Raw genomic sequence first — 11,500 nt, 5'->3', positions numbered from 1 at the left:
TGGGTGGGCGACTGAAGCATAGTCGACCCGAGTGCCTTGGGAAGTGCAGAAAGCTCTGAACTCATCTGAATCAAAGTTTGACCCATTATCTATGATGATGTTGTGTGTAACTCCATATCTGAATGTTAGCCCTCTGATGAAGCTGACAGCAGTACTCGATTCAAGATTTTTGATAGGTTTAGCTTCAATCCATTTGGTGAACTTGTCGACTGCCATGAGCAGATGGGTGAAGCCACTCCTGCCAGTCCTCAAAGGTCCAACCATATCCAATCCCCAAATAGCAAATGGCCATACGAGTGGAATGGTCTTCAAGGCTGATGCAGGCTTGTGGGACATGTTGGAGTAGAACTGACAGCCTTCACACTTGTCGACTATTTCCTTTGCCATCTCATTGGCACGTGGCTAGTAAAACCCCGCTCGATATGCTTTGGCCACGATGGTCCAAGAGGACGCGTGGTGACCACAGGTCCCCGAGTGGATATCATTGAGGATCATTCGGCCTTCTTCTGGTGTGATGCATTTCTAAGCGACTCCAGTAACACTCTCTCTGTGAAGCTGTCCACCCATTGATGGGGAACGTAGAAATAATTCAAATTTTTTCTACGCATCACCAAGAACAATCTATGGAGTCTTCTAGCAACGAGAGGGAAAAGAGTGCATCTACATACCCTTGTAGATCGCGAGCGGAAGCGTTCAAGAGAACGGGGTTGATGGAGTCGTACTCGTCGTGATCCAAATCACCGATGATCCTAGCGCCGAACGGACGGCACCTCCGCGTTCAACACACGTATGGAGCGGGGACGTCTCCTCCTTCTTGATCCAGCAAGGGGGGAGGAGAAGTTGATGGAGATCCAGCAGCACGGCGGCGTGGTGGTGGAAGTAGCAGGATCCCGGCAGGGCTTCGCCAAGCGCAAGCGGGGAGGAAGAGGTGTCACGGGAGGGAGGGAGGCGCCAGGGCTTGGGGGTGCTGCTCCCATGCGCCTCCCCACTATATATAGGGGTGGAGGGGGCTGGTTTCTTGCCCTCCAAGTCCATTGGGGTGTTGGCAAAGGTGGGGAAAAGAAATACCATCATTTCCCTTCCCCACCGATTGTTATCCCCCTTTTTTAGGGATCTTGATCTTATCCCTTCGGGATATGATCTTATTCCTTCTAAGGTGGGATCTTGGTGCGCCTTGACCAGGGGTGTGGGGCCTTGCCCCCACTACCCACGTTCATGTGGGTCCCCCCATGCAGGTGGGCCCCACTTCGGAACCTTCTAGAACCTTCCCGGTACAATACCGAAAAATCCCGAACATTTTCCGGTGGCGAAAATAGGACTTCCCATATATAAATCTTTACCTCCGGAACTCCTCATGACGTCCGGGATCTCATCCGGGACTCCGAACAACTTTCGGTTAACCGCATACTAATATCTCTACAACTCTAGCGTCACCGAACCTTAAGTGTGTAGACCCTACGGATTCGGGAGACATGCAGACATGACCGAGACGACCCTCCGGTCAATAACCAACAGCGGGATCTGGATACCCATGTTGGCTCCCACATGTTCCACGATGATCTCATCGGATGAACCACAATGTCGAGGATTCAATCAATCCCGTATACAATTCCCTTTGTCAATCGGTACGTTACTTGCCCGAGATTCGATCGTCGGTATCCCAATACCTTGTTCAATCTCGTTACCGGCAAGTCTCTTTACTCGTTCCGTAACGCATGATCCCGTGGCTAACTCCTTAGTCACATTGAGCTCATTATGATGATGCATTACCGAGTGGGCCCAGAGATACCTCTCCGTCATACGGAGTGACAAATCCCAGTCTCGATTCATGCCAACCCAACAGACACTTTCGGAGATACCTGTAGTGTACCTTTATAGCCACCCAGTTACGTTGTGACGTTTGGTACACCCAAAGCATTCCTACAGTATCCGGGAGTTGCACAATCTCATGGTCTAAGGAAATGATACTTGACATTAGAAAAGCTCTTAGCAAACGAACTACACGATCTTGTGCTATGCTTAGGATTGGGTCTTGTCCATCACATCATTCTCCTAATGATGTGATCCCGTTATCAATGACATCCAATGTCCATGGTCAGGAAACCATAACCATCTATTGATCAACGAGCTAGTCAACTAGAGGCTTACTAGGGACATGTTGTGGTCTATGTATTCACACATGTATTACGGTTTCCAGTTAATACAATTATAGCATGAACAATAGACAAGTATCATGAACAAGGAAATACAATAATAACCATTTTATTATTGCTTCTAGGGCATATTTCCAACAGTCTCCCACTTGCACTAGAGTCAATAATCTAGTTCACATCACTATGTGATTGTAATGAATCCAACACCCATGGGGTTTGTTCATATCTCGCTTGTGAGAGAGGTTACTAGTCAACGGGTCTGAACTTTCCAGATCCGTGTGTGCTTTACAAATCTTTATGTCATCTTGTAGATGCAGCTACCACGCGCTACTTGGAGCTATTCCAAATAACTGCTCTACTATACGAATCCGGTTTACTACTTAGAGTCATCCGGATTAGTGTCAAAGTTTGCATCGACGTAACCCTTTACGACGAACTCTTTTACCACCTCCATAATCGAGAAAATTCCTTAGTCCACTAGATACTAAGGATAAGTTCGACCGCTGTCATGTGATCCATTCCGAAATCACTATTGTACCCCTTGACTAACTCATGGCAATGCACACTTCAGGTGCGGTACACATCATAGCATATTGTAGAGCCTACGTCTAAAGCATAGGGGACGACCTTCATCCTTTATCTCTCTTCTGCCGTGGTCAGGTATTGAGTCTTACTCAATACTCACACCTTGTAACACAGCCAAGAACTCCTTCTTTGCTGATCTATTTTGAACTCCTTCAAAATCTTGTCACGGTATGTATTCATTTGAAAGTACTATTAAGCGTTTTTGATCTATCCTTATAGATCTTGATGCTCAATGTTCAAGTAGCTTAATCCAGGTTTTCCATTCAAAAACACTTTTCAAATAACCCTGTATGCTTTCCAGAAATTCTACATCATTTCTGATCAACAATATGTCAACAACATATACTCATCAGAAATTCTATAGTGCTCCCACTCACTTCTTTGGAAATACAAGTTTCTCATAAACTTTGTAAAAACCCAAAATCTTTGATCATCTCATCAAAGCGTACATTCCAACTCCGAGATGCTTACTCCAGTCCTTAGAAGGATTGCTGGAGCTTTGCATACTTGTTACCATCTTTCAGGATTGACAAAATCTTCTGGTTGTATCACATACAACCTTTCCTCAAGAAACCGTCAAGGAAACTTTTGTTTTGACATCCATCTGCCAGATTTCGTAAATGAAAATTCAGCAACTGCTAACATAATTCTAACAGACTTTAGCATCGCTATGATTGAGAGAGTCTCATCACAGTCAACTCCTTGAACTTTTCGGAAACTTCTTTGAGACAAGTCGAGCTTCATAAATGGTGACATTACCATCAACGTCTGTCTTCTTCTTAAAGATCCATTTATTCTTAATGGCTTGCCGATCATTGGGCAAGTCCACCAAAGTCCATACTTTGTTCTCATACATGGATCCTATCTCGGATTTCATGGCTCCTAGCCATTTGTTGGAATCTGGGCCCACCATCGCTTCTCCATAGCTCATAGGTTCATCATTGTCCAACAACATGACCTTTAAGACAGGGTGACCACTCAGAAGTTGTATACACCCTTGTCGACGTACGAGGTTTGAAAGTAACTTGATCTGAAGCTCCATGATCATCATCATTAGCTTTCTCTTCAACTGAGGCAAGTGCCACAGAAACATCTTTCTGTGCTGCGCTACTCTCTGATTGAAGTGAAGGTTCAACAACCTCATCAAGTTCTATCTTCCTCCCACTCAATTCTTTCGAGAGAAACTCTTTCTCGACAAAGGACCTGTTCATAGCGACAAACAATTTGCCCTCAGATCTGAGATAGAAGGTATACCCAATCGTCTTGTTTGGGTATTCTATGAAGACACAATTTTCCGCTTTGGGTTCGAGCTTTTCTGGCCGAAGCCTATCGACATAAGCATCGTAGCCCCAAACCTTAAGAAACAACAACTTAGGTTTCTTGCCAAACCATAGTTCATACGGTGTCGTCTCCACGGACTTAGATGGTGCCCTATTTAAAGTGAATGTAGCTGTCTCTAATGCATAACCCCAAAACGATAGCGGTAGATCGGTAAGAGATATCATAGATCGCACCATAACCAATAGGGTGCGACTACGACGCTCGGACACACCATTACGCTATGGTGTTCCAGGTGGCGTCAACTGTGAAACGATTCCACCTTGTCTTTAGTGATTGCCAAACTCACAACTCAGATACTTTTCCCTTGATCAGATCGCAGGAACTTGATCTTCTTGTTATGATGATTCTCAACTTCACTCTGAAATTGCTTGAACTTTTCAAACGTTTCAGACTTATGCTTCATTAAGTAAATATACCCATATCTACTCAATTCATTGGTGAAGGTGAGAAAATAACGATATCCACCGCACGCGTCAACACTCATCGGATCGCACACATCAGCATGTATGATTTCCAACAAGTCACTTGCCCGTTCCATTGTTCCAGAAAACGGGGTTTTAGTCATCTTGCCAATGAGGCATGGCTCGCATGTGTCAAGTGATTCAAAATCAAGTGACTCCAAAACTCCATCGGCATGGAGGTTCTTCATGCGCTTTACACCAATATGACCTTAAGCGGCAGTGCCACAAAAGTGGTACTATCATTATCAACTCTACATCTTTTGGCATCAATGTTATGAACATGTGTATCACCACGATCGAGATTCAATAAACCATTCACATGGGGTGCATGACCATAGAAGGTGTTATTCATGTAAACAGAATAACCATTATTCTCTGACTTAAATGGATAACCGCATTGCAATAAACATGATCTAATCATGTTCATGCTCAACGCAGACACCAATGCAAACAACATTTATCTAGGTTCAACACTAATCTCGAAGGTAGAGGGAGCGTGCGATGGTGATCACATCAACCTTGGAAACACTTCCAACACGCATCGTCACCTCGCCCCTAGCTAGTCTCCGTTTATTCCGTAGCTTTTGTTTCGAGTTACCAATCTTAGCAACTGAACCGGTATCTAATACCCATGTGCTACTAGGAGTACTAGTAAGGTACACATCAATAACACATATATCAAATATACTTTTGTTGAAGTTGCCAGCCTTCTTATCTACCAAGTATTTGAGGCAGTTCCGCTACCAGTGACAGTTCCCCTAATAGAAGCACTTCGTCTCGGGTTTGGGTTCTTGGGTTACTTCATTGGAGCGGCAACTGACTTGCCATTCATGAAGTTTCCCTACTTGCCCTTTCCCTTCTTTGAAACTAGTGGCCTTGTTAACCATCAACACTTGATGCTCCTTCTTCATTTCTACTTCCGCGGCCTACCGCGAACTGCTCCGGGATCATCTCCATCCCCTGCATGTTATAGTTCATCACGAAGTTCTAGTAGCTTGGTGATAGCGACTGGAGAACTTTGTCAATCAATCTCTTATCTGGAAGATTAACTCCCACTTGATTCAAGCGATTGAAGTACCCAGACATTCTGAGCACATGCTCACTGGCTGAGCTATTCTCCTCCATCTTGTAGGCAAAGATCTTGTCAGAGGTCTCAAACCTCTCAACATGGGCATGAGCCTGAAATACCAATTTCAGCTCTTGGAATATCTCATATGTTCCATGGCGTTCAAAACACTTTTGGAGCCCCGACTCTAAGCCGTAAAGGATGGCGCACTAAACTATCAAGTAGTCATCAGAACGTGTCTGCCAGATGTTCACAACATCCACAGACGACGCTAGAGGGGTTGGCACACCAAGCGGTGCATCAAGGACAGAAGCCTTCTGTGTAGCAGTGAGGACAATCCTCAGACTACGGCCCTAGTCCGCACAATTGCTCACAATAACTTTCAACTTAGTCTTTCTCTAGGAACGTATTAAAACAGGGAGCTTAAGCATGAGCTATTGATCTGTAACTTAATTTGCAAAGACAATTTAGACTATGTTCATGACAATGAGTTCAATTAATCAAATTATTTAAAGAACTCCCACTTAGATAGACATCCCTCTAGTCATCTAAGTGATACATGATCCGAATCGACTAGGCCATGTCCGATCATCATGTGAGACGGACTAGTCATCAACGGTGAACATCTCCATGTTGATCGCATATACTATACGACTCATGTTCGACCTTTCGATCTCTTGTGTTTCGAGGCCATGTCTGTACATGCTAGGCTCGTCAAGTCAACCTAAGTGTTTCGCATGTGTTCCGAGGCCATGTCTGTACATGCTAGGGTCGTCAACACCCGTTGTATGCGAACGTTAGAATCTATCACACCCGATCATCACGTGGTGCTTCGAAACAATGAACCTTCGCAACGGTGCACAGTTAGGGGGAACACATTTCTTGAAATTTTAGTGAGGGATCATCTTATTTATGCTACCGTCGTTCTAAGCAAATAAGATGTAAACATGATAGACATCACATGCAAATCATAAAGTGACATGATATGGCCAATATCATCTTGCGCCTTTTGATCTCCATCTTCGAGGCACGGCATGATCACCTTCGTCACCGGCATGACACCATGATCTCCATCATCATGATCTCCATCATCGTGTCTTCATGAAGTTGTCTCGCCAACTATTACTTCTACTACTATGGCTAACGGTTAGCAATAAAGTAAAGTAATTACATGGCGTTTTCATTGACACGCAGGTCATGCAATAAATTAAGACAACTCCTATGGCTCCTGCCGGTTGTCATACTCATCGACATGCAAGTCGTGATTCCTATTACAAGAACATGATCAATCTCATACATCACATATATCATTCATCACATCCTTTTGGCCATATCACATCACATAGCATACCCTGCAAAAACAAGTGAGACGTCCTCTAATTGTTGTTGCATGTTTTACGTGGCTGCTATGGGTTTCTAGCAAGAATGTTTCTTACCTACGCAAAAGCCACAACGGTGATATGCAAATTGCTATTTACCCTTCATAAGGACCCTTTTCATCGAATACGATCTGACTAAAGTGGGAGAGACACACACCCGCTAGCCACCTTATGCATCAAGTGCATGTCAGTCGGTGGAACCTGTCTCACGTAAGTGTACGTGTAAGGTCGGTCCGGGCCGCTTCATCCCACAATGCCGCCGAATCAAGATAAGACTAGTAACGGCAAGCAAATTGAACAAATCATCGCCCACAACTACTTTGTGTTCTACTCGTGCATAGAATCTATGCATAAACCTAGCTCATGATGCCACTGATGGGGAACGTAGCAATAATTCAAATTTTTCTACGCATCACCAAGAACAATCTATGGAGTCTTCTAGCAACGAGAGGGAAAAGAGTGCATCTACATACCCTTGTAGATCGCGAGCGGAAGCGTTCAAGAGAACAGGGTTGATGGAGTCGTACTCGTCGTGATCCAAATCACCGATGATCCTAGCGCCGAACGGACGGCACCTCCGCGTTCAACACACGTACGGAGCGGGGACGTCTCCTCCTTCTTGATCCAGCAAGGGGGGAGGAGAAGTTGATGGAGATCCAGCAGCACGACGGTGTGGTGGTGGAAGTAGCGGGATCCCGGCAGGGCTTCGCCAAGCGCAAGCGGGGAGGAAGAGGTGTCACGAGAGGGAGGGAGGCGCCAGGGCTTGGGGGTGCTGCTCCCATGCGCCTCCCCACTATATATAGGGGTGGAGGGGGCTGGTTTCTTGCCCTCCAAGTCCATTGGGGCGTTGGCAAAGGTGGGGAAAAGAAATCCCATCATTTCCCTTCCCCACCGATTGTTATACCCCTTTTTTAGAGATCTTGATCTTATCCCTTCGGGATATGATCTTATTCCTTCTAAGGTGGGATCTTGGTGCGCCTTGACCAGGGGTGTGGGGCCTTGCCCCCACTACGCACATTCATGTGGGTCCCCCCATGCAGGTGGGCCCCACTTTGGAACCTTCTAGAACCTTCCCGGTACAATACCGAAAAATCCCGAACATTTTCCGGTGGCCAAAATAGGACTTCCCATATATAAATCTTTACCTTCGGAACTCCTCGTGACGTCTGGGATCTCATCCGGGACCCCGAACAACTTTCGGTTAACCGCATACTAATATCTCTACAACTCTAGCGTCACCGAACCTTAAGTGTGTAGACCCTACGGGTTCGGGAGACATGCAGACATGACCGAGACGACTTTCCGGTCAATAACCAACAGCGGGATCTGGATACCCATGTTGGCTCCCACATGTTCCACGATGATCTCATTGGATGAACCACGATGTCGAGGATTCAATCAATCCCGTATACAATTCCCTTTGTCAATCGGTACGTTACTTGCCCGAGATTCGATCGTCAGTATCCCAATACCTTGTTCAATCTCGTTACCGGCAAGTCTCTTTACTCGTTCCGTAACGCATGATCCCGTGGCTAACTCCTTAGTCACATTGAGCTCATTATGATGATGCATTACCGAGTGGGCCCAGAGATACCTCTCCATCATATGGAGTGACAAATCCCAGTCTCGATTCGTGCCAACCCAACAGACACTTTCGGAGATACCTGTAGTGTACCTTTATAGCCACCCAGTTACGTTGTGACGTTTGGTACACCCAAAGCATTCCTACAGTATCCGGGAGTTGCACAATCTCATGGTCTAAGGAAATGATACTTGACATTAGAAAAGCTCTTAGCAAACGAACTACACGATCTTGTGCTATGCTTAGGATTGGGTCTTGTCCATCACATCATTCTCCTAATGATGTGATCCCGTTATCAATGACATCCAATGTCCATGGTCAGGAAACCATAACCATCTATTGATCAACGAGCTAGTCAACTAGAGGCTTACTAGGGACATGTTGTGGTCTATGTATTCACACATGTATTACGGTTTCCAGTTAATACAATTATAGCATGAACAATAGACAATTATCATGAACAGGGAAATACAATAATAACCATTTTATTATTGCCTCTAGGGCATATTTCCAACACCCATCATAGTAAAGGCTTTGGATCGATGAACAATTTGACGAGCCTCTTCTTCATCCTCCGGGAGCTCTTTTCTGAGAATATATGCAATGTACGGCACTATCCAATCGGGAATAACGACCAAAACTTCCATGATCAAGTCGACCACAGCTGGGATTTCAACTTCAGTCGGATCAACGGAGCCTTAGGCTGTGTGGGCTCTTCTGTGAAGGGATCCTCTTGAATGGATGGTGTGTGAACATATTCCAAAAACACATTGCTGGGAATAGGCTCCCTCTTGGAACCTATCTTTGCCAGGTCATCGGCTGCTTGGTTCTTCAGTCGGGGTATATGGTGAAGCTCTAACCCCTCAAACTTCTTTTCCAATTTCCTCACTGCATTGCAATAACCAGTCATAGCTGGACTCCTCATGTTCCATTCCTTCATCACTTGATTGACCACCAAATCTGAGTCGCCGTAAACCATCAGGTGCCGGACACCGAGTGAAATGGCCATACGCAACCCGTATAAAAGTGCCTCATATTCAGCTTCATTGTTGGAGGAGTCAAAGTGAATCTGGACAAGATAACTGAGCTTGTCGCCTCGTGGGGATACCAGGACTACCCCAGCACCTGAACCATTCAACATTTTGGACCCGTCAAAGAACATAGTCCAATATTCCGACTGAATCTGAGTCGGCAGCTGCTATTCAATCCACTCGACGAGAAAACCTGCTATTGCTTGGGATTTGATTGCTTTCTTTGCCTCAAACTTGATATCCAATGGAAGGAGTTCAATCGCCCACTTAGCCACTCGACCAGTTGCATCTTTGTTGTTCAAAATTTCTGATAATGGAGCGTCGCTGACGACTGTAATTGAATGATTTGAGAAGTAGTGTGCAACCTTCTTTGCTGTCAAGTAAATTCCATAGACAAGCTTCTGATAATGTGGATATCTCTGCTTGGATGGGGTTAAAACTTCAGAAATATAATACACTGGGCGCTGAACCCTGTAGGCTTTACCTTCTTCTTCTCGCTCGACCGTGAGTACTGTACTGACGACTTGTCCAGTGGCTGCAATATAAAGCAATAAAGGCTCTTTGCTGATTGGAGCAGCGAGCACCGGCTGGGTGGAAAGCAGGGTTTTGAGCTCTGCAAACGCTGCGTCAGCTTCAGGAGTCCACTCGAACTTATCAGATTTCTTCATCAGTCAGTAAAGAGGCAAAGCCTTTTCACCGAGATGGGAGATGAATCGACTCAAAGCGGCCAAACAACTAGTAAGCTTCTGAACGTCGTGTACGCACACAGGGAGTTTCATTCGGAGTATTGCCCCAACTTTCTCTGGGTTTGCATCGATCCCACGTTCGGAAACGAGGAAACCGAGTAACTTGCCACCTGGAACTCCAAACGTACACTTCGACGGATTGAGCTTGATATCATATCTCCTCAGATTGGCAAAAGTTTCAGCGAGGTCAGTCAGCAGGTCAGAACCTTTACGCGACTTAACCACGATGTCATCCATGTATGCTTCCACATTCTGACTGATCTGAGTGAGCAGGCACTTCTGTATCATGCGCATGAATGTGGCGCCAGCATTCTTGAGACCAAAGGGCATGGTGACATACCAAAAACACCCGAATGGGGTGATGAAAGCTGTTTTTATTTCATCGGGTCCATACAGTCGGATCTGATGGTACCCGGAATATGCATCCAGGAAAGACAACCACTCACATCCCACAGTCGAGTCGACTATCTGATCGACGCGAGGAAGAGGGAAGTGATCCTTCGGGTAGGCCCGATTGATATGCTTGAAGTCGATACACATACGGAGTGAATCATCTTTCTTAGGAACCATGACGGCATTGGCGAGCCTCTCGGAGTGGTAAATCTCTTGGATGAACTCAGCTGCCAGAAGCCGAGCCACTTCCTCACACTTTTCTCTTCTGTACGGCGGACCGTCGGAGATGCTCTTTGACTGGTTTTACCTTTGGGTCGACTCGCAAACGGTGCTCAGCCAGCCCCCTGGGCACACCTGGCATGTCAGAAGGTTTCCATGCGAAGATGTCCCAGTTCTCACGGAGGAACTGGATGAGCGCTTCTTCCTATTTGCCGTCGAGTGTTGTTGAGATATGAGTCGGAGCAGCATTGGGATCGGTCGGGTGAATATGACTTTGTTTCACCGGACGACTGAAACGCATAATCTGAGGCAGGCTTTTTGGCTCGCAGCAAATCACTCGGATCTGCATTCTTCTGGTATTCCTGCATCTCAACTGCTGCCATCTGTTCATCAGCAATTTTCGAGCCCTTCTGAAGGCACTCTTCTGCTTTCTGCCGATTACCAGTAACTGTGATCACACCTCTGGGACCAGGCATCTTCAACTTAAGATACACGTAACATGGCCGATCCATGAAACGAGCATATGCAGGTCTGCCCAGAATAG

Source organism: Triticum aestivum, chromosome 2D, assembly GCF_018294505.1.
Source record: "Triticum aestivum cultivar Chinese Spring chromosome 2D, IWGSC CS RefSeq v2.1, whole genome shotgun sequence".
NCBI classification, from domain to species: Eukaryota; Viridiplantae; Streptophyta; class Magnoliopsida; order Poales; family Poaceae; genus Triticum; species Triticum aestivum.
Note: the sequence above shows the minus strand (reverse complement) of the source record.